The sequence below is a fragment of the Papio anubis genome, chromosome 13, assembly GCF_008728515.1.
Source record: "Papio anubis isolate 15944 chromosome 13, Panubis1.0, whole genome shotgun sequence".
Taxonomy (NCBI): Eukaryota; Metazoa; Chordata; class Mammalia; order Primates; family Cercopithecidae; genus Papio; species Papio anubis.
Window position 1 is genome coordinate 93,641,481 of NC_044988.1, and position 22,308 is coordinate 93,663,788.

General features: G+C 53.0%; 1 protein-coding gene across 2 annotated transcripts in view; it reads left to right on the plus strand.

The window, feature by feature from the left end:
- NEK6 (NIMA related kinase 6) overlaps positions 1–22,308 on the plus strand; it is a 97,438-nt gene that overhangs the window by 1,624 nt on the left and 73,506 nt on the right. The window contains exon 1 of one of the 2 annotated variants that reach the window (XM_009188125.4): positions 1,553–1,666. The exons of the other annotated variant lie outside the window; for it this stretch is intronic. The gene's annotated coding sequence lies outside the window, so the exon portion shown is untranslated. Of the gene's footprint in view, positions 1–1,552; positions 1,667–22,308 lie in introns of those variants that run through there. 2 annotated transcript variants of the gene reach the window in all.

Here is a 22,308-nt window from a genome sequence, read left to right on the forward strand (position 1 = left end):
AGCGCCCGGCTTTAACTGGTGGCATTTCTGGTGGGTTTGAACAAGGGCAGAGGAGGGAAATGGGGAGGAAGTTCCCATTTACGGAGCAGAAGGGACTCTGTGCTGGGAGCCGTTCTAGAGGGTGTGAATCTCCCAGTGCTCTTCTGCGACAGAAAATGCTTTTGGTTTTGTGCACAAGGAAACTGAGGCATACGGGGGTCAAGCCTGTGTCCTGGGGCAGCTGAGAGGAGGTGGGGGCAGAATCCTAAGTCACCTGCCCAACCTCACAGCCTTTCCTCTTTCCACTGCACTTGGGATATGGTATTTGACTGGCTGAGGTGCACAGACCTAGTGCTGAGGACTTTAACACACATCCGTTCCTTTTCTTCTCATCATAGATAGGGTTTATTATCCCCATTTCACAAATGAGGAAACCGAGGTTCAGAGACGTGACCTGCATAATTTCGTTAAAGTAGCACCATGACAGATGGTCCCCATTTACTTTTACTTATTTATTTAATTTTGAGACAACGTCTCTGTTGCCCAGGCTGGAGTACAGTGGCGCAATCTCAGCTCACTGCACCCTCTGCCTCCTGGGTTCCAGTGATCCTCCTGCCTCAGCCTCCTGAGTAGCTGGGATTACAGGCACATGCCACTGCACCCAGATAATTTTTGTATTTTTAGTAGAGATGGGGTTTGACCATGTTGGCCAACCAGGCTGGTCTCAAACTCCTGACCTCAGGTGATCCACCCAACTCAGCCTCCCAAAGTGCTGGAATTACAGGCATGAGCCACCATGCCCGGCCATGTCCCCATTTATTGAGGATATACTGTGTGCTACGTCTAGTGCCGTATTTCCCCCAGTCCACTCACCAACACTGAGATGGGAACCATCATGATGCCCATTTACAGGCGAGGAAACTGGGACACAGAGAGTTGAGAGAATGCGCCAAAGACCATGTACCAATACAGAGCAGACCTGGATTTGAACCCAGGCTTGTCTGAGCCAAGCCCATGGTCTCCCCACTGTACTAGGAAGGTGGCAGGCACTGGGCTGGGTGCCTGGCCTGTGCTGAGGTTCAGTGTCATTTTCCTGATCTTACAGAGAGGGAGGTTAAGTAACTTGGGCAAGGTCATAAACCTGCAAATGGCAGAGTCGGGATTCGAACCCACGTCTCTGATTCCAGAGTTCCTCGCCTTAAACCACATCTGGCTGCCTTTGTCGTGCTTTGCTTCTGTTGCATGCTGCAAAGCCAAGTAGGTTAAGACAGGCTAGGTTCCTGCAGGGCTGGGTTGCGCGAGACCTGGAAGAGGTCTTCCAGAAGGTACTGCTGGCCTTCCTCGCCCAGGGCCAGAGCTACTGGAGAGAAAGGGCCGCCATTCACATTTTTTCTTTTCTTTAAGTGCCCCAGATACTTTTCATAGGGGAAGTGTCAAAACGGTTGTCAAAAAGAGAAGAATATTTCCTTCCTCTTCTCAGGCTAGACCAAGCAAGGGAGTTGGAGGGTGGAGAGTGGAGGGCCCTGATGAATCATCCAAGATTAAATACGGGTAGCCACTGCCAGACTTGTGTGGAGATGAGGCTGGGACACTGCTCGCAGGAAGAGTCCGGCGTTCTGACCCCCCGATGTCACCTTCACGGGCCTGACTCACAGTCCTAAATATCTGACAGCGTGATCACTTCTAGGTAGGCTTCTTGTCACTTGTCATTTAAGTCCGCTGCCTACCTTTTTTTCCCTGCTCATTTCCATTTTGATCACGGCTTCTACTACGTGTGCTTGAAATGAATGTTGTGTGTGAGGACCTGTGTGGTTTGGGCCGTGTTGTGCCCCCCGCCAGTGTCCTTCGGTGTTGAAAGGAAAAGGTATTTCTCTCCCTTCCATGTATGTTCTGCAAATTGACGAACATTTGCAAATTGCTTTGAGATGCGTTAATTTAAGGTGTGAAATAATAGATCTTGTGCGAAGGCTCAGCCACATTTCTGGCATTGATGGATTTTTCTCCCGTCTGGCCTGTGATTTGGGGAGGTAAAAATAGTCCTTGTTTCCACGTTTTTATCTTTTTTTTTTTTTTTTTTTTTTTTGCTGACATCATTCTTAGGAAGTGGCGTGCACATGCCATGGAACTTTACACGGAACATGGAGCTGTGGGGAGCAGGAGTGCTCTTGGAGTGAGGGGTGGTCTGCGGTGGCCAGGGTACCTCCTGGCTGTCTGTGAGATGGCTTTGAAATGAGCAGACACTGTTGAGGGCCTCAGTGGCTTTTTGGTATTTGGCTGTCTTTTCACTTGTGACGCTTGGGTAATGGCAAGATAACTTTTGGGGAAAATGTTAGTTTAAAAAGAAAAAAAAATCAGGCCAGCACTTTCCCTCATTCCTGTCTGAGCTGGTCCCTTCCCTTGGCCAAAGCTGAACTAAACCAATGGCCTTCTCAGACTCGACTTCCAGACGGAGGAGCCGACATCGGGGCAAATCAGTTGGTGGTGTAATTTCCTGTGACATTAACTTTGGGAACTTGAACTTGGAGTGGGAGCTAGCATTTTGACATCTGTCCCTCTAACAGGACTTGCTTGTGTGGACACAGACCCACATACACGGGCTGCGCCATTGTCTCCAGTTCTGGATTTTTCCACAGATGGCTTCTCGGGTGGTCTGGTGGTAAAGAAACAGGTCTTCTAGCCAGGCCTTCAGCAGGGGCAGGATCACAGCACCCCACCAGACCTGACTGGCCACCGCCACTGTAGCTGTGGCTGGGCAAGTGGGGGGGCCATGGGAATTGAAAGATGGGGTGGCCAAGATCTGAAATGCATTCAGTTGCAGTGGCCTGGATCTGCACGGAGCCATTCTTTCTTTCTCTTAGACATCTGCGTGGTGGTGACCTCATAGAAAAGAAAAAAGGGGCTTTATGTGGGAATTCCATAGAGTGTGAAGGAATTTGGACAGGGGAAGGGGGAGGGAAGTTGCCATTCAGAGCCTGCAGTGCCTGCATTTTCCCCGAATTGTTTAACCCTCATGCTTCAGAATTAGGCTGAGGTTTGCGGGGTGGGTCGTGTTGACCCGGGTGAACAGAGATCCCTTTAAGAAGAACTCCATGTTCCAGAGGCGCGTTCTTACTGCAGGTGAGTGGCAGTATGGGAATTAGTCCACAGGCCCCTTCTCGAATGCCTGCCCTCTCTTGTTCTTTGTCCTCAATGTCTTTGAAACTTGGGCTTGTTGGGAAGACACCTGCAAAAGGATGGATGCACATGACCTTCAGCTCTAATGAATCCAAGCTGCTGATGAGGAATCCACTGGGCTCCCAATCCAGAGAGCTTCGCACACACCCACTGGGGTTGAGATGAGCACTGGGTTTATTTATTGTGGACTTTTGGAGTCGGAAGGACTCTCGCCAGCCATTTGTTTCACAGAATGGAACCTGAGGCTCAGAGAGAACAAGGCGCTCCCCTGCAACCGCATTGAGAGCCTGGGCTCGGGCACCCGATGGAGTGAGTGAGGCTGGAGTCCCAGACCTGCCTCTCCTGAGCACGTTGCCCACTGCTCTGAACCTCAGTGTCCTCATCTGGAAAACAAGGACGATATTATGACCTCAGAAAGTTTGGGGGAGGAACTAAGTGAAATAATGCATTTCAGATGCTCAGCACCTTGTAAGTGCTTGATGCTCATTCCCCGAGATTACATGAGAGACATGGAAAAGCTTTAACGGCCGGGCGCGGTGGCTCAAGCCTGTAATCCCAGCACTTTGGGAGGCGAGATGGGGATCACGGGTCAGGAGATCGAGACCATCCTGGCTATGCGGTGAAACCCGTCTCTACTAAGAAATACAAAAATAGCCGGGCGGTGCAGGCACCTGTAGTCCCAGCCTGGGAGCTGAGGCAGGAGAATGGCGTGTGAACCGGAGGCCGGGCTTGCAGTGAGCGAGATCCGACCCTGCACTCCCAGCCTGGGCCTGGGGCCGAGACTCGTCTCAAAAAAAAAAAAAAAAAAGCACTGCTTGCGACCAGGACACAGGGTCACTCAGCCAGGACCCATAGTCCGTGGCCCAGAATGTCTCCAGTGCCCCTGTATTGAGGCCCTAAACAAGGCCGGAAGTGGGTGCCGGGGACCCCTCTGGATTCCACCAGAGCACCTTCCTAGGATCATGGCTCCCATAACGGAAGGGAAGGAGACAGTGCAGTTTGCAAAGAGGCAGGATTTAAGCACCAGGGTGGCCCTGTGGCACCTCAAGAAAATGTTTGCCTCTCAGTGTCTGCTCTTGTCCCCACCCACCCCCCCAAGGCAAGGCCATAAGTCCTCGGTGTGGTGTTGGAGGTCTCTGAAGGCCCTGAGAGCTGTGTCAGCCACGGTGTGTTATGAAGCAAGGCAGATGTTTTGTTAATTATTTACACAGCGTCAGCCCTGCAGAGGACTGCGCTGACAGGAGCGGCTGGCACAGGCCTGGCTGTGGGGCAGAAGTGAGCAGCCGTCTTCACCCAGCAGTCCTCCTGAAAAGGTCTGCATAGCAAGGCCTGAGGGAGTCCCGCACATTTTGTGCACCCGCCCCCTGCAAAGCCATTTTGAGTTTCCCTTAAACTGGCTCATTTTCCTGAGCCGGTGGAGAGATCCTTGCCCTCTGGAAGTGGCCATCCCTCTGGGGCGGCTTCTGTGCCAGCTCGTCACAGCCTAGACCCAGCTGTAGTCACCAGGAGAAGGTGTCACCAGGCTCTGGAGGTTCACTCCTCTGCAGTCATCTCATGCAAGGAGGGCTTCACGGGGGCCCAGCCTCTACTCCCTCATCCGCAAAACAAGCCAGTGACACCAGGCACCAGCCCTGTGATCCTCCAGCACCCCTGGGGGTGATGTGCCTTAGAAATTCAACTTTAGGATTAGCATTCTGCTAAGAGGTTGTACCATATGACAGAAAAGGTAATCTAAAAGTCACGAAGACCAGGACGGGCCTGGTGGCTCATGCCTGTAATCCCAGCACTTTGAGAGGCCGAGGCGGGCAGATCACTTGAGGTCAGGAGTTTGAGACCAGCCCGGCCAATATGGCAAAACCCCATCACTACTAAAAATACGAAAAATTAGCTGAGCGTGGTGGCGTGCACCTTTAATCTCAGCTACTCGGGAGCCTGAGGCGTGAGAATCACTTGAACCCAGGAGACGGAGGCTGCAGTGAGCCGAGATCACGCCACTACACTCCAGCCTGGGCAACAGAGCGAGACACTGTCTCAAAAAAAAAAAAAAAAAAAAGAATTCTGCAAAGAATGGTGCCTGGCATCAGAGCTTTCCCTGAAAGGCCACTAAAAATGAGGAATGTGAGCTCCGGGGAGGCGACGGGGGGCAAACCCACCTTCCTGTTGCCTGTTTTACATAAGGAGGTTTTGCATGGGAGTCATTTTAAGATACGTGAAATAGCCAGAATAGATAAATCCACAGAGACCGAAAGCAGATTGGTGGTTACCAGGGCCTCTGACGGGGGGGATACTGGGGAGCAACTGCTTAAGGGACATGGGTTTTTATTGGGGTGACGCAGATGTTTTGGAACCAGATGAAGGTGGTGGTTGCACAACATTGTGATTGTAATAAATCCCATCGAGCAGTTTGCTTTAAAATGGTTAAATTTATCTGAGAAAAATGTTAAACAGAAAAGTTTTGGCCAGGCACAGTGGCTCACGTCTGTAATCCCAGCACTTTGGGAGGCCGAGGCAGGTGGATCATGAGGTCAGGAGTTTGAGACCAGCCTGACCAACATGGTGAAACCCCGTCTTTACTAAAAATACAAAAATTAGCTGGGCATGGTGATGGGCGCCTGTAATCCCAGCTACTCGGGAAACTGAGGCAGGAGAATCACTTGAACCCGGGAGGCAGAGGTTGAATCACTTGAACCCGAGATGGCACCACTGCACTCCAGCCTGGGCAATAGAGCGAGACTCTGTCTCAAAAAAAAAAAAAAGACAAGTTTCTCTTGCTTAAAAAAATAAATAAAAGCATGAAAACCGTCTCCTTTTACACATGGGGACATTGAGGCCCAGAGAGACATCATAACCAGCCTCAGGTCCCACATGCAGCCTGCTGCTGTGTAGCCTAAATCAGATCACTGTCCCAACTTTCAGGCTAAGACTCTGGTTGTGACACCTGGGCCTGGACTGCGGGTGAAAAGTTTTGATGCAAAAACACAGACCTTCCACTGTCATGTGGGCTAAGGGGACTCTCTTCTGCTGACCAGAGATGCTTGCGCTGGATGGTGTGTGGCACATTCTCTCATTCCTTCAAGACGTATGTCCGGATAGAAGTCCTGTGTCAGACATTGTGCTGGGAGCCCGCACAAAGACCCTCTAACGGCCCCACCCATTGGCCTCTCACCACCTGGTGGGGACAGAGGCTGTCACAACCCCTTCTTAGGTGCTCTTGATCGATTTGCAGGTGGTGTCTTTTGGAATGCACTCTCTGGGGAAGTAGGAGAGCTTGCGGCAGTGAGCGGTGTTTGAACCCACCTGGAGGGAGATGTGGGGTTTGCCAGAGGCCTGAGAAGGCTGGGGTGAAGGGCAGGTAGACCCCAGGGTGGGGAGGCAAGTGGGGCCGGGAGGTGAGAACCGGGGCTGTGGAACTTCCTTCTGCTTCCTCGGCCTTTGCTCCCGTCGGTAGATCGCCTTACCAGGCACTTGCCGTGGCTCATGTTCTAATCTAAGCCTTAACCTGAGGGAACGCGCTTCATCCTCCCAGTGATGCTGTGATGTGGGTACCATTATGCCCAATTTACAGATGAGGAAGCAGAGACCCAGAGAGTCCAGGATCTGTGGTACTTGACGAGCATCAGCGTGAGTGCTGTGAGGACACCCACAGCCTGGGGGTCTGAGCTGCAAATCGGAGGACAGAGGCTGCCCTCCAGAAGTGACCAGGATGTGGGCTGTGAGCTGCCCAGATCAGGGCCTGGGTGAGGGCCCGTAGGCAGCTGGAAGGAACAGCGTGCACCCAGGTACCATGCCAGGGCCCCTGAACATCCGTCTTGTCATCGCATGGTTGTAACCTGCATCACAGACTGAACGTGCGCTCCAGGAGGGGGTAGGACTGGGTCTGTGGACCACAACGGTATTCTGTATGCCCAGCATCGTGCCTGGCACATAGGAGGAGCTCAATTAATATTTATTGAGTGAATGGGAAGTTTTAAGTGGACACGCCGCGGCAAGATCTTTGGAGAATGTTTATATGGAGTGAACGCATCTGTTAGCAAACGTTCCTCACTGCCCTCAGTGGGCTGCGCAGGGCTGAGTTGAGCTGAGCTGGCCCTTCCCTGGGAGAAGAGGTTTCTTAGAGAAATGCTCATCCTGGAATTATTCCAATGAGGAGGGACCTAAGCCCAGAAGGGCTCTACCTCCCAGAGTTACAGGCTCTCCTTCCTATGCCCCTTCCCTGCAGAGGCAGCTCCCACATGTCTGCATAGGAGGGCTTTGGGTTGGAATGGGTCAGTGCTGTGTCTTAAAGCTGCATTTTCTACCAAGCACGCACTTATTTTGTTGAGAGGGCATTTTTTTGGGGGGGTTGCTTTGAGGAAAGGGTAAGCAAGCCACCTCGTGGCACAGACATGACTTTTCAGCAAATAAGCAGGACCCCAGATTCCACCCCGTCTTAGAAAGCAGGAAACCCAGCATTGAAAGAGGAAAGATTCTGTAGCTGATGTGGCCTTGGCGGGCCACCAGGGTGGATGCCCAGATGGCAGGATCACTGGGCACCACATGGCACACAGAAGGGAGCAGAGGAGAGGGAACCCGCCCCTGGGTTTGGCAGGTCCGGTCGAGTCCGCCTGGATTCAGTTACACCAGGACCTCGAGTGGGCCCGGCATGCCGGACTGAGTCAGTGTGTGTACATTTCCTTTGTTCATCTCCCCGGGGAATGTAGTGGCCTTTTGTGTTTGTTTAAAATGCCAGCCTCCTTACCTAACCCAAGAGGAAATGAGGACTGAGTTTTTGTCTGTGCAGAGGCTGGGACAAGTGTGGGAGCCGCCTGCTCTTGGAGCCAGCCTGATGGCGACAGCGTGGCATTTGGGAGACATTCGGTGGTTTTCTCCAAGGGGTAATTGGCACACCGGGTGCTGGGCTGCCCCTAGACTGGGCACCAGGACCCTGAAATGAGGAAGCCTCGTGACCAGGTTTCACGGCACCATTCAGCAAAGGATGGCTGAGCACCACACGCCTTCTTGGCCCCTGGGGAAACATGCAGGAATCAGATGAGGTACCTGCCCCATCTTCCTAGGGAAATGTGCAGAGAAAGTGCTTGTACTCCGAGCTAACACTTTTCACTCATACAGACCTTTATGGTGTTCTGTGTCTTCAGACATTGATCACCTGTAGGTGAGGTACATCATGGCCCCACTTTCCAAACTCCCAAAGGGGCAGTGATCTGTAGAAGTATTTAGTGCCATTCAGGGACGGGAGAGGTGGTTTGGAAGATGCTGTCTGCTGTGCGAAGTCCCTGGATGCTCAAATGGCTTATGGGGTGGCATCTTTGAAATTACACAGTGAGGACATATGGTCACTGTGATGTGCTAATGTTAGCAATTGAGATATTTAATTACCCAGAAAAAAACCCTTTTCCTACCCAGTACAGGTTACTGGAGAGCCTTTATTTCTTAGGAGGAGGGTCTTACACAGTGTAATTTGGACCATCAGATAGAGAGTCATTATCCCTCATTCATTTGTTAGCTAATTAAGTGGTTTATCTGGTCACACATTTATTCCTTCAGTTGCCATTCATCCAGCACTGTTTGCTGATGTACCTGGCCTGGTGCTGGGCACTGGGGGTGGAATGAAACAGAACAAATATGACTGAGTCCCTACTGTGTGCCAGCCCACAGGGTGTGCTGTGTGCCGCAGGTGAATGCATTCACTTCCCAGTGGACATGTAAAGACCACCTACTGTGTGCAGACTCGTGGAGGCACAGAAATGCAAATGGCACCGTCCGTAGTTGTTTGGACACTTGTGGTGTTTTGATGGGGTCTTTGGTCCTAGCCCTCTCTCTGCTTGGTGTGATATACCCAGTCAGCCACTGTTCACAGGCCACGTGGTGACATCCCCGGAATGAATCAGAAACAATCCAGATGCCCCAGGAACCGACGTGAGAGCAAGGCATCCGCTTCACACGTTGTGTCTCAGTTCAGCGTCTTGCCACCACCCAGCATTTTGAGACAGAATGTGAGATCGCGTAGTTGGCTAAATACATAAATATTTTATGTCTCGATATTCTCAAAATGAAGCCCAAATGCACAGAACTGCAGCACATCAGTGCTATAGATCATATGTTATAATAATCTGATGACATGTTGTTTAAATATTTATGGACTGATGCGACATGACAATGGGGGAGAGAGGAGGCTCAGAGCAGCGTCTCGGCAGATGCGGAAAGGAGGGAGCAGATTCCTGTGATCCTGAGAAGCGTCACAGGATGCCTGGGTTTCTGATGTGATGTTTGGAGTTTTATGACAAAAACAGTGGCTGACATTTATTGAGCACTTGCTGAGTGCCATACCCTTCACTGATACTATGTCATTTAATCATCACAGCATCCCCAGAGGATGGGGTTCTTATTAACCCCAAGTTACAGAGGGGACACTGAGGCCCAGTCAAGGCAGTGGTCCACCCCAGACCCCACAGCCAGCGAGTGGCTCAGGAGCAAATCCAGGCTGACCCCATTCTGCATTCTAGCTCTTAATTACTGTGCCCTGCTGCTCTAGGGGTGACAGGTCATATCCGAAAACCCTCCACCGCTGCCTGGGTGACCCCTTGCTTGGTACTAACTGGACTTTTTTTTTTTTTTTTTAATTGAGACAGAGTTTTACTCTTGTCACCCAGGCTGGAGTGTACTGGCATGGTCTTGGCTCACCGCAGCCTCTGCCTCCCAGGTTCAAGCAATTCTCCTGCCTCAGCCTTCCAAGTAGCTGGGATTACAGGCACCCACCACCACGCCTGGCTAATTTTTTTTTGTATTTTTAGTAGAGGCGGGTTTCACCATGTTGACCAGGCTCATATCGAACTCCTGGCCTCAAGTGATCCGCCTGCCTCAGTGAACTTTCTAAATCACAGGAAAGGAAGGTGATGTCTGTAAAATGTCAGGTGGGGTTGGAAGGCACAAGGAATGAATATCTAGCCCAGGAGGGGCAGGGAGTAGTGTGGAACGGCCACTGCATCCCAGTGCCTGGCACATAGTAGGTGCTCAGGAAACGTGGTTCTTGAGCCTCTGCCCTTCTCTTTGTTGTTGGTTTTGCAGAGTCGTTAAGGGAGTTTACTGCAGACTGTCCCCCATACAAGTGTCCTGTGGCCCCTGAGGCTTTGCCTCATCTTCTCCCTCTCCCTGCAGTGCCCTGGGAGGAATCAACTGACAGCCCTTTCAGTCTGCCACCGTCCAGCCAGTTAAGGCAAGGTGTTCCCCTTTTATAGAGGAGTCTCCTAGAGCCAACCGCAGCATCCCTGCCTTTGGAAGCCACCCGGAATGTGCCAGCTGCAGTGGCCGTTCCTTCCATGCCCCCCATCCCGCTGTGTGCTCCATCCCCCCACATCTGCCGCCGTTGGTTCTGCCTGTTGCGTTACTGCTCTGTGACCTGGATCCCCTCCAGCACAGAGGTCTCGAAAGGTTGATCAGACATCCTCAGCACCTGGAGTGGGGCCTGGCACACAAGACGGCGATAAACGGCCAGCCATGGAAATTCACCCGACGAGACCCACAGGGCGGGGGCTGAGTGTCCGAGAAGCCTCTTGGGAAGTGATGGTCTTAGACCTAATGGTGTCTTCCCATTCTGCAGAGGCCTAGGGGTGTCCCTAGGTCCCCAGAGTGGGAGGGTACAAGTCAGAAGGCCATGAAAATGGAACACAGGGCCAGCTACAAAATTTGTGGGGCCCAGTGCAAAATGAAAATGCAAGTTCCCTTATTCAAAAAACAGTAAAAAACAAGAAAAAAAGTTTTTTCCTTTCCTTTGCAATCTCTCTTTCCATCTGTCATGATGGTTTTTGTTTGCTATTTAATGTCTCACCCCCTGGGTACAAGATACTTTCAGGGCAAGCGCAGACCTCACGGGTGTGGGCGCACCTGCCCCCGACCCTCCTGCCTGCATCTGGGCCCCTGCTGCGGGTAGCGGGTGGGGGAGCAGGCAGCTGAGTACCCATCCTGGGGAGGCAGCTGAGACTCTGTGCTGCCAGCACGTGCTGCATTATTCCACCAGACTCCACTTAACACAAACTCGAAGATGACATGAAGCGTTTCAGGACAGTGAAAGCGCAGCATGAAGCCCTACGCTTGGGGCTCCCTTCTTAGGGCAGGGCTGGGTCACCTGGACATGAAGCCAGCCTGATGGGAGGGGCCATAGCACCCACACACACATTTCACACAGAGCAGGGCCCTTTTATTGGTTCTCTCCATGGGGCTGGGGCCAGATCTGATTTGAAGGGAAAGTTCTGTGTTAAGCACTGTCTGCAGACTGCGGCCCCGGCAGGATAGTCGGCCAGCCAGGAGCTCTCCTGAGCCTCTGGTGCCAAAGACACACTGTGGTCAGCCCTCCCTGACTTAATCTCTCACATCATTGCCAGAGATTTTTGCACTAACAAACCCATCCCCTCTGACTTCCGTTCCTTGAGTGACAAGGGTCAGAAATCAAGTGACGCAGTTGCCAGCCTTCTTACACGGGAACAGCGCCAAACACGGTGCCCCAGAGATCAGAGAGGGCAAGGAGCTCAGATTCCACCAGCCATCACGCTGTTCCCAGCCCTGAAATGGGGAGGCTCAGCAGCCACAGGGAGTGACGTCTGATTACTCTGAAAACATGGATGAGGAGGCTCAGGTGCGGGGTACTTAGTCCCCACTGTGCACCAGAGACCTGGCCAAGTACTTTCCGCGTGTTGCCTTCATTAATCCTCGTGGGCTTTGAGCTGATCCCATTTTTCAGATGAAGTTTAACTAAGGCTCGGAGAATGAAGCTGCCAGTCCAAAGCTGTAAGCCACACAGTTTGGAAACTGAGATTTGAACCCAGGCCCTGGCCCCAAAGTTAGTACTCTTTGCATGTGAATCCCAGGCACACTGGCTGGCTGAGGTCCCTCCCGGGCTGGGCCTCTTGCCCCCACTGTCTGCTGCATCTGTGTGGGGGCAGGACAGGGGCCAGACCTCAGTGCTGCTGCCTGTCCGCTCCTGACCCTGAGCAGTTACCCTTGTTCTTGGCAGGAAGCAGATCTCAGGGCCACGGCTCCAGCTTTTCTCCTGCAAGGCCTGGCCAGCTCTGTGGCTGTACTTATGCCCAGAGAGACAGGTGGCAGCGGCAGAGTTAGGCACACCTGGCCGTGAGTCACACCCACCTTGTGCTCACCGTGTCTCTTGGGCTTGTCACCACCCACTCAGGTCTCCGTTTTCCCATTTGTGGAGCAAGGGGTAATAGCAGTTCCTGTCTCTGGGGCAGTTTTCCCGATCCATTGTGGTAAGGGTGTATAGTCCTCAGTTCCACGCCAGGCCCAGAAGTGGCATTTGATCCTCTGTGTTGATGGTAAACAACATGGTGTGGGGTGAGATCGGAGCTTGGTGGCCCCTGTGACTCTCAGGAGCACCTCCCCAGGTCAGGGCATGTTGGTGGGCTCTCAGCCCAGAATTGCCCTCTCTAAGGAATTCATCCCTTGCTTGTTTTCTTTGTTCATTCATTTTATCCCACAGAGCCAAGTGCTCTGTTGAGATACAGTAATGAGCCCCAGGCATGAAGTCCCTGCCTGCACAAGGCTGGTGTTATGGTTCCTAAACAAGAAACAGGTGCAGGGTTCCTGGCCAGGCAGCACTGGGGAGAGGTAGCTGGGACAGCGTGGTGGCCCATGGCTGCCACAAAGAATGGAGTTCCTTCAATGTCTTCCTTCCATTAAAGGGCAGTCCCTGGGGATTTAACATGCTGCCTTTTGTGTAAGGTTCCAGCACTCCCAGGGTCCTGGGAAGGCCTCATCGGGCTTGGCTTTGCTTCAAGGTGTCTTTGAGAAATCAGTTTTTCTAGTTGCAATTTGGGAGTTTTCCCCAGGCTCTCCTAAGACTCAGAACCGCTCCCCCTAACGCTGCTGGTCATGGGGACCTGCCTGGGCCAGGCCCTGGTCACATGTGATCGCATCGACTTGTCTCGGTGACCTTGAGAAGCAGGTCCTATTAATTCATTTTACAGGTGAGGAAAGGGAGGCTGAGTGAGGCTGCATCATTTGCCCAAGAGTGCCCAGTGTGCCCACTACCAAGTCAGGATTTGAACCCACGCCCGTGGCTTCCAGACCACACACTCGGAACCACTCTGTCCTGGTGTGAATGGATGTTTTTTTAATTCTTGGCAGCAGAAAAACCACAGGTTCTGCTCAAAGCACTAGACTCTCAGCGGACACCTACCATGTGTCAGGGCCATGCTGGGTGCTGCAGGAGGGCTCTGCAGAGAAGAATAGAGACAGATTGTTGGTGCTAAATTGGCCTGAAAAATGACCATTTCTGCATGAGCCAGGATTGTGTTGACTCCTTGCTCCAAGGCTGTGAGGTTCATGTGACAGATGAGGAAGTGGAGGCTCAGAGAGGCTGTGTGGTTTGCCGAGGTCACACAGCCCCGGTCAGCCTTATTCCACATCCACCTGCTCTGTCTGCATCATCCATGGTGGTCTTCGGACTAGCTTGGGCCTCCCCAACATCCTGCATTTGGATAAACTGAGGCCTGAAGAACAATTCAGGGCTTGATCCCGAACGGGGTCGGGGACGGAACCCTTTGCATACTTGTGGAAATGGACACTCATTCCACAGCGAAATTGCCTTCAAAATGCCACCGATTCTCAGGGCAGGAGACGACCTAAGAAATGACAGCGGGCAGTCAGGGCACGTGTGTCTGTGACAGCAGAGGGGCCCGTATCCACCCTTCCTGGGACCGACAGCCAGGGTGATGGGGTTTTATAGCATCTGGAACAGGCAAACCTTTTATAACAAAATGTTTCCAAAGCTATCCCATCCCACCGTTGGCAAGCAGTCCTTAAACGGCAAAGAAGCAGCCGTGCTCCATATTCACGAAATGGTGAGCTGGCATTTAGGCCATTTATTTAAAGCGGGAGTTGAGGAGGCTAAAGGCTTCAGTTCTGAGCCGCGGCTCGCAGCCTCGCTGCAGCAGGGGAGCGTCATCTTCAGGGTTTTCTTCCCATTTACGGGTTTTTTTGTTGTATATTTGTAAAATGAGGCTTCTGCTGGCAAAAGCAGGTTTTAGCGAGTGCGGCAGCTCTTTCAGGACCTAATAAGGCCCCAGCGGAGGGTGAATTCCAGCAACACTTTCCTTCCCCCCAGGGCCCCCCCCATTCCATCTTGCCTCATACACTTTGGGCACAGGGTACCATTCATCTTGCTTCCCATTAATGGAATTACTGCCATCACTTCTGCAGGATGAGATGGGCCCTTTGGAACTGCCTTGGGGACAGAGGCAGGATTGGCCGCCAGGGGTTTTGCTTAGAGGGGAAGGGAAAAGAGAGAGGGAGAAAACTCTTACACATGGATGCTTCCTTGGGTGGTAAAGATCCTTGGCCATGGAGGATAGAGGCCGCAGGGCCCATCCAATCTGCTTCCTGCTCATATCCCATGTGAGCCTCGCAGTGGCAGGGCGTGTGATGGCCCCAGTGGCGGATGTGAACGGAGCTTGACACCTGTGTACCATAGCCCCTAGACTTCAGAAGAAGGGAAGGAGGGGACCCAGGATTTACGGGCTGCTCACAGATGCCTGGCACTGCACTGGCCAAAATTTGGGGACTGGTATCTCTGTCCTGATTTTTAGATGAAACAGCAGAGGCCCAGAGAGTGTGGACACTTAAGCTTTGAGTCACACAGCTCATAAGCAGTAGCGCTGAAGTTTGAACCTCAGTCTGTCCATTTTCGCGGAGGACCAGCAGTGCCCCTCCTTGAGGCTCCAGGAAGCAGCAGAGCAAGGACTCACAGTCCAGGTACCTATCAGCAGCGTGTCCCAGCATCACCTCCCAATTCCCTGGGAAAGTGAGCAGACATCTGGAGGGTTTTTTGCTTTCATATAAGAATGTTGGTCGAGGACAATGCTGAATGTCATGTATTCCACCTGGACATCTGATAGAATTTCAGGGGTCTGGGATCCTGAGGATGAGGGAGGGAGGTGGGGAGCTGACTGGTCTGACACACTGTGCTTGCCATCTTGCATGTCCGTTTGCAGCAGGGCTGGCAATCATTGTCCTCTCCAGTTCCGGGTCGATAGATTGATAGGGGCTGCCTGAGATGCCGTGTTGAGAAGGCTTTGGAGACTGGCATTGATTAGTAGTGCCTGCTTTGTGCACAGGAATGAAGAGATGGGTGTGAAAAGGACCAGACCTAACTTAGTACAATTCTTAACCTGAGCAGGGACCCCAGGGGCACCAACCCTGCTCCGTTCTCATGATTAGTTCATTGTGTGCCTCACCACACTTCCATCCCAGGAAACTCCAGTAGGGTGAGACTGTGCACAGCACACATAACAGAAGGAAGGATTGATGAAGGCTCTGCGGCCCCCAAAGAGCCAACAGTTGGAATCCTACAGTGAATGTTTTTAAAAACATATTTTTAAATGTCTGGGGATGAGATCTAGGTGCCCACTTATTTAAACCAGGGCCATTTCATCCATGTCACTAACTTGCTGGATATCTTTGAGTCATGGTTTCACCTGCCTGAATCTTGGTTTCCTCATCTTCGCTCCCAGCACTGTGGAGGGGTAACCCTGTTGATGACAGTCGGGGAGCCCAGAACCCATGGGTAGTGGGGTCGGCATTCAGAAATGTCAACTCCGGCTGCCTGCCCCTGCCTGCCGGGCCCTGTCCTCTGCCGGGCGGAGCTCCAGGCTCTCTAGGTCTATAATGCTTTCCTTCTCTCTGTCTCAAACATCACTGCCTCTGGGGAGTCTCTCCGTCTCAAACATCACTGCATCTGGGGAGTCTCCTCTGACCTCAGCACACTGCTTAGAAACCCCTGCTTGGTGCCCCCATAGCCCTTTCGGCATCTTCCCTGGCATGGCCCCCCCAACCCTGTGAGGCCCACTAACGGCCAGTCCCCTGCCCCAGGATCCCCTCCAGGGCTGGGACAGACCCACTTTCCTCTGTGGTCTCAGCGCTCAGCCCAGGGCCTGGCCTGGCGAAGGCCTTGGTGACAGTAGTGAGGGGAGGGAGAATGCACCCTTCGTTTGTTCCTCAGGCCTGTGGCCACGGGGACAACTGAGATACTGAGACCAGTGTGTCCAAAACCCAAGCCTTTTTTGGGGACAGATAGGTCAGTGAGACAAATGGAACCGGCTCTGTGACTCACACACCCATTGTGCCTGCTACAGCGATCCTTTAAAGGACAGTCAGGTTTGATTGTGCGGGAGGTGTTTGGAAAGGTTTTGAGCAGGGGCGTGGCCCCCCTGAAGCAGCATGTGGCCCGTGGAGGCTGGGGGAGCTGGGAGGGTGCTGTGAACTTCAGGAGAGATGAAGGGAGTGGCGCTGTCCTGAGGAGAGTGGGGAGAAGTGGGGAGTGGCCTGGAACAGTGCCGGTGCCTGGTGTCCACAGCCTGAGCTCCCGCCTGGAGACTCCTGGATCAGGGAGCAAAGAATTCAGGGCTGCGAGTCAGGAAACGTGCTCCCCAGGAGCTTCCGTGGCTCCGGAGTCTCAGGAATGATCTCCGGATTGGCGACTGGGGCAAGAGGGGGCTGGGTCCCTGGTTTAAGTCTCTCATCAGTCAAGGAGGGCAATGTGCTTTTTGCCCTTGACTCTCCTCTGACCCAGTCCCTCCATACCTGGATCTGTCTTGGGGGCAGGGTGAGGCTGAGGCCCACAGAAGCCATCGGGTCAGCCTAAGAGCAAGAGTGGAAAAAGAAAAATCACGAAGCAATAATGTATTAGCCCCTGTGGCACATCAAAGGGGCCGGTGAATCCCTGTGGACTCAGGGCAGACGGTGGCCGGAGCAGTGGTTGTCTCTGTGTGGCTGGAGTGTGTGCAGAGGGGCCAGTGCTTGAGCCTGAATCTTCACAGCCCCTCCGCCACACACGCGAATCCTAACAGTATGTTATTATTGATATGTACATATTAACTATTAGCTTTTTAAACAATAATTGCTCCTCCTCCTGCTATTGTGGCTTGTTCATCAGAGCGCCCTTCACATCAGTAGGAGTTGGCCAGGTGGCAAGGGCCTGCAGTTAGAGCATGGGGACACTGTGTGAGCAGGGTGCAGAGGTGGGAAACAGCGGTTGCAGGAACCCGTAAGTGGCTCTGTGGAGCTGACATGGTGGAGGACAGATGTCACTTGGGCTCAATGGGTCAAGTGCTAAGCTCAGGAGGGATGGCAACCCGGAAACCTTGAAGGTGGATAAGGAAGGGGCGATGGAGGCTTAGAAATATGTTTCTGGTGGCTCATGTGGAAAATGATGGTGCTAAGGCTGGGAGGACTTAGAGGCCAGTGGGGAGGCCCAGGTGTTGATGCCACTGTGGCAATTCCCGAGCCTCTCAGCTACCTGAGGCCGCACTTCCACCCAAAAAGAGTCCTTGGCTTGGCCGGGCATGGTGGCTCACACCTGAAATTCCAGCACTTTGAGAGGCCAAGGCAGGTGGATCACATGAGGCCAGGAGTTTGAAACCAGCCTGGCCCACATGGTGAAACCCCATCTCTGCTAAAAATCACAGAAATTAGCCGGGCATGGTGGCACACGCCTGTCATCCCAGCTACTTGGGAGGCGGAGGCAAGAGAATCTCTTGAACATGGGAGGCGGAGGTTGCAGTGAGCCGAGATCGCGCCATTGCACTCCAACCTGGGCAACAGAGTGAAACTCCATCTCAAAAACAAAACAAAGAATCCTCAGCTCTTTCTCCTGTTCCACCACCCACTCCCACCCTTTCCTGCTGGTTGTTGGGGCAGTGGGGGGCTCTCACCTCAGCACCCTCAGCCTCTCTCAGCTTTCCTGTGAAAAACCAGGCCCACGCCTGCCGACTGGTTAGAATAAATGATAAAATCTGTGAAGCTCCCAGCAATGCCTGGGGAGAGGAAAGAAAGTGTTGTCTTCCCTAAATTCTGATTTCTGCATGTCATTTACTCTCTTCCCTGTCAGAGAAATGGTTTTGATTCCTGGGGACGAGAGAGGCCGGCGTTCACGGGAACGCACCCGCAGGCCCCATCCAGGCAGGTCGGCGGCAGCCGCGGAAATCATTTATATCCCCGATTTCAAGGCTGCCTCGTGAATCTGCAAGAGCCCTGCTCCGTGTGTGCTGTGGGGAGTGCGTTGTGTTGTCCCTGTGACTGAATTTCGATCCTCCCTGCCTTTATTTGTTTATTTGGGTCTGGAGAAGTCTGAGGTGAAGCTGTGAGAAGGGGCGTCTTTGAGTTTTTGTTTGTTTTGTTTTGTTTTGTTTTTGAGACGGAGTCTCGCTCTATTGCCCAGGCTGGAGTGCAGTGGCGCGATCACTGCTGACTGCAAATTCCGCCTCCCGGGTTCACGCCGTTCTCCTGCCTCAGCCTCCCGAGTAGCTGGGACTACAGGTGCCCACCACTACGCCCGGCTAATTTTTTTGTGTTTTTGGTAGAGATGGGGTTTCACCGTATCAGCCAGGATGATCTTGATCTCCTGACCTCGTGATCCACCTGACTTGGCCTCCCAAAGTGCTGGGATTATAGGCGTGAGCCACCACGCCCGGCCATCTTTGAGTTTTAATACAGTATGTACCACCACATAAGGACACTGTGGTCAACAGCAGACTGCCTATGTGACTTTGGTCCCATTAGATTATAATGCCATCTTTTGACTGTACCTTTTCCACGGTTAGACCCACAAATACTGACCATTTCATTACTGTCGCCTGCAGTACTCGGTACAGGACCATGCGGTACAGGTGTGTAGCCCAGGAGCGACAGGCGACACTCTATCGCCTAGGTGTGGGGGAGGCGAGACCGTCTGGGTTTGTGTAAGTCAACTCCGAGACGTTCACACAGTGACAAAATCGTCTAATGCTGCATTTCTCAGAGTGTGTCCCTGTCGTTAAGCGATATGTGACTGTTTGTATCTGTGGCACTTCGTATGCGTTGGGGGCGTGGGCTGGGCTCGTAGGTTCCCCTAGATGAGCAGAAGTGTCCCAGGCAGTGAGGAGGGGCCGTTCCCAGGGTCTGTCTGGGCGTTGTTTTCCATGGAGGAGAGGTTGCTTAGGAAGGTGAGCCCAGGCTAGCCCACAAGCCCTCACTCCCTTGCAGACCCAGGTAGCTACAGGGGGATTCTAGAGGAAACTGGGTTCTGCCCACCAACAAGGGGCTCAGCCACACATCCCCACCCCTAGCCCACCACAGGACTTAGTGCCCACTTGGGATGCGGTCAGAATATTTTTAGGTCAAATGGGTGCATGAGGGTGGGCAGGCAAATGCGTCAGATACCAGCTGAATGACTTCATGTATGTTGGTTGATGCATTTTACAGCTGGGGAGACTGAGACTCAGAGAGGCCGAGGGTCTTGGCTAAGATGCCCAGCAAAGAAATCTTCATACCACATCTGACTCCCCACTCCCTTGAGAGCTCCCGTCACCTACAGCACCTGCCCCAGCCCCTGCCTCAGTGCGGGGAAGGATCAGTGGAGACCAGGGCGGGGGGACTAAGCACGATCTCGGACCTCCTGTGTACCAGGGCACTTTGCCTACACAATCTCATATTAGGTAGATCTCCTTCCTGGTTTTCTCATCACAAAAATGAGGCTTAGAGAGGTGATCGATTTGGGCAAAGTTTCCCAGCAAATAGGTGGAGTGTCCCATATTTCAATTCTGGCCTGGCCTGGAGAGGAGACTTGTCTGCTGGAACAGGTGGAGGATGGGTGGCTTCAACCTGTCTTGGTGGGATAGCCTGGGCTGTGATATTGGAGGCATCATTTTCCCACCAAGAAAGAGCAGGAGGGTCTTTATGGGGGCAAACAGGGCAGGGAGCTCCCCCTTGGACCCCTGAGAAACATGGAGCTAGATTGGGCCTGATACCAGCCTAGTCCCTTTGCAGCCTGCTCCAGCCTTTCTCTTCCCCCACTCCCCCCCCTTTTTTTTTTGAGATGGAGTCTCACTCTGTCACCAGGTTGGAGTGCAGTGGCACGATCTCGGCTCACTGCAACCTCTGCCCCCCGGGTTCAAGCGATTCTCCTGCCTCCGCCACCCGAGTAGCTGGGACTGCAGGCACACACCACCGCGCCCAGCTAATTTTTGTATTTTTAGTAGAGACGGATTTCACCATGTTGGCCAGACTGGTCTCGAACTCCTGACCTCAAGTGATTCTCCCGCCTCGGCCTCCCAAAGTGCTGGGATTACAGGCGTGAGCCACCGCGCCTGGCCCAGCTTTTCTCTTTCTGACTTCACTTGTCCCACCTGTGCAGTGGGAGGACAGGAGAACCCCTTTATCTGTTGAGTGCTGATTATGTGCCAAGGAATTTGCTGCATGATCTGGTCTGATGGCCCCAGCGACTCTTTGAAGCCCAGCCCTTTATTGGCACCACGCAGTCACTCCCTGGCTGCGTTTCCCTCAAGGCGCATATCACTGTCTGAAATGACCACGTCTGTTCACTCTCGTGTCTGTGTCTACCTCCCGACCACGCAAAACCTGTGGGAGGGGAAGGCATTCTCTGTCTCGCCCACTCCTGTGTCCCCAACCCCTCGGACAGTGCCTGGCTTCGCGAGCTTCTCAAGAAATGCTTGGCAAATGATGGCAGAATGGGTTAACCCTGGTTTTCTCAAAAAAGGAATGGAGGCCCACAGAGGGCAGGCCTGTCCCTGGGTCACAGTGCCAGGGCAGGATTGGAGCCCCTGCCTGCCCAGGATTAGCTTGGGCCTCTCTCACGGACCAGTTTTGAGCCTGGAATTCCAGGTGTGCCTGGCTGTGTCCCTGCAGGTTCACACCACCCAAAGAAACTTCCAGTCCATGCTTGTGGCTTTGGATCAGCTCAGAAAAAGTGTGTCCTGTGACTGCTCGAGGAATCTGGGCATTTAGCCCAGAAAAGAGTGTGTTTCCTGGCTTCCTGAGAACTGGGGCCCACCCTGCCCCCGGTCTGGGCGTGCAGAACAGGAGGGAGGGGAGTTGAAATCGGGGCCTGGAAGGCTACGGCATCAGACCTTATCATCCAAGTGAGGCTTGCCGTTCACGCCGAGACTGTCCCGGCCGAGCACTCCAGGAGAGGGCATCCCCACCATCCGAGCATCCTCTGAGATGGCAGCAGCGCCTGGGGTCGCTGGAGAAGAAACATTCCTCACACTCATGTGAATGTTTCCCCGGGCTGCTGTCCCAGCACTGGGTACCGTGGGGCAGACATGGGCGTGACGTTTTCCAAGCACAAGGTGACCAGTCCATTGGGTCATCAGGCCTCCAGGGCCACATGTTTGGAACGATATTCCTGGAGCACCAGGCATCTGGCCCCTCGCTCTGTGGCCAGGCACGGGTTTATGAGAGGACCCTGCAGAGAGAGCTGGGGTCCTCAGCCTTGACGTCTGCACATTGTGCATCATTTCGCTCTTTACTTTGCTTTTTTCTCTTCCTTTTTTTCTTTTCTTGAGACAGGTTCTTGCTCTGTTGCCCAGGCTGAAGTGCAGTGGCATGATCTCGGCTCACTGCAGCCTTGACTTCCTGGGCTCAAGGGATCCTCCCACCTCAGCCTCCCAAGCAGCTGGTACTGCAGGTGCATGCCACCACAGCCAGCTAATTTTTGTATTTTTTGTGGAGATGGGGTTTCTCCATGTTGACCAGGCTGGTCTCGAACTCCTGACCTCAGGTGATCCACCCACCTCAGCCTCACAAAGCGCTGGGATTACAGGCGTGAGCCACCGCACCCGGCCTGCTTGGTTTTTCTTGAGAAAGATCAGAGCTTCCCTGCTGTGTCTCCCGCTCTTCACTTGTGTTTTCTTTTCTTCCTCACTAGCGGGCTGCCTCGTGACTGGCCTAGGGGTCTCCTCCCTCACACTGGGAGATCACCCAGTACTCAGAGGGAGTTCACTAGAATTACCCTCATGTTCACTGGAATATAGTGGTCCCGTTTCTGAGAGGGAGACCCCCTTTTTGTACTCATAGGAGAGTGGAGGAGGCCAGCCGTGCTTCTCCTCAGCCAGGATTGGAAAAGTCACCTAGCACAGTGGCCTGAGTTCACTGGTTCCCAAATCCCAGTCCCAGGCCGTGTGAAGTCTTCCGCAGACCCATGGTGAAATACGAACAGGAAGGCCTGGCTTGGCATAGCTACTTTCCATGTCAGCTGTCCTTTCTTTTTCTTTTTCTTTTTCTTTTTTTTTTTTTTTTTGGAGATGGAGTCTCACTCTGTCGCCCAGACTGGAGTGCAGTCTGGGTGCGATCCCAGCTCACTGCAACCTCCAC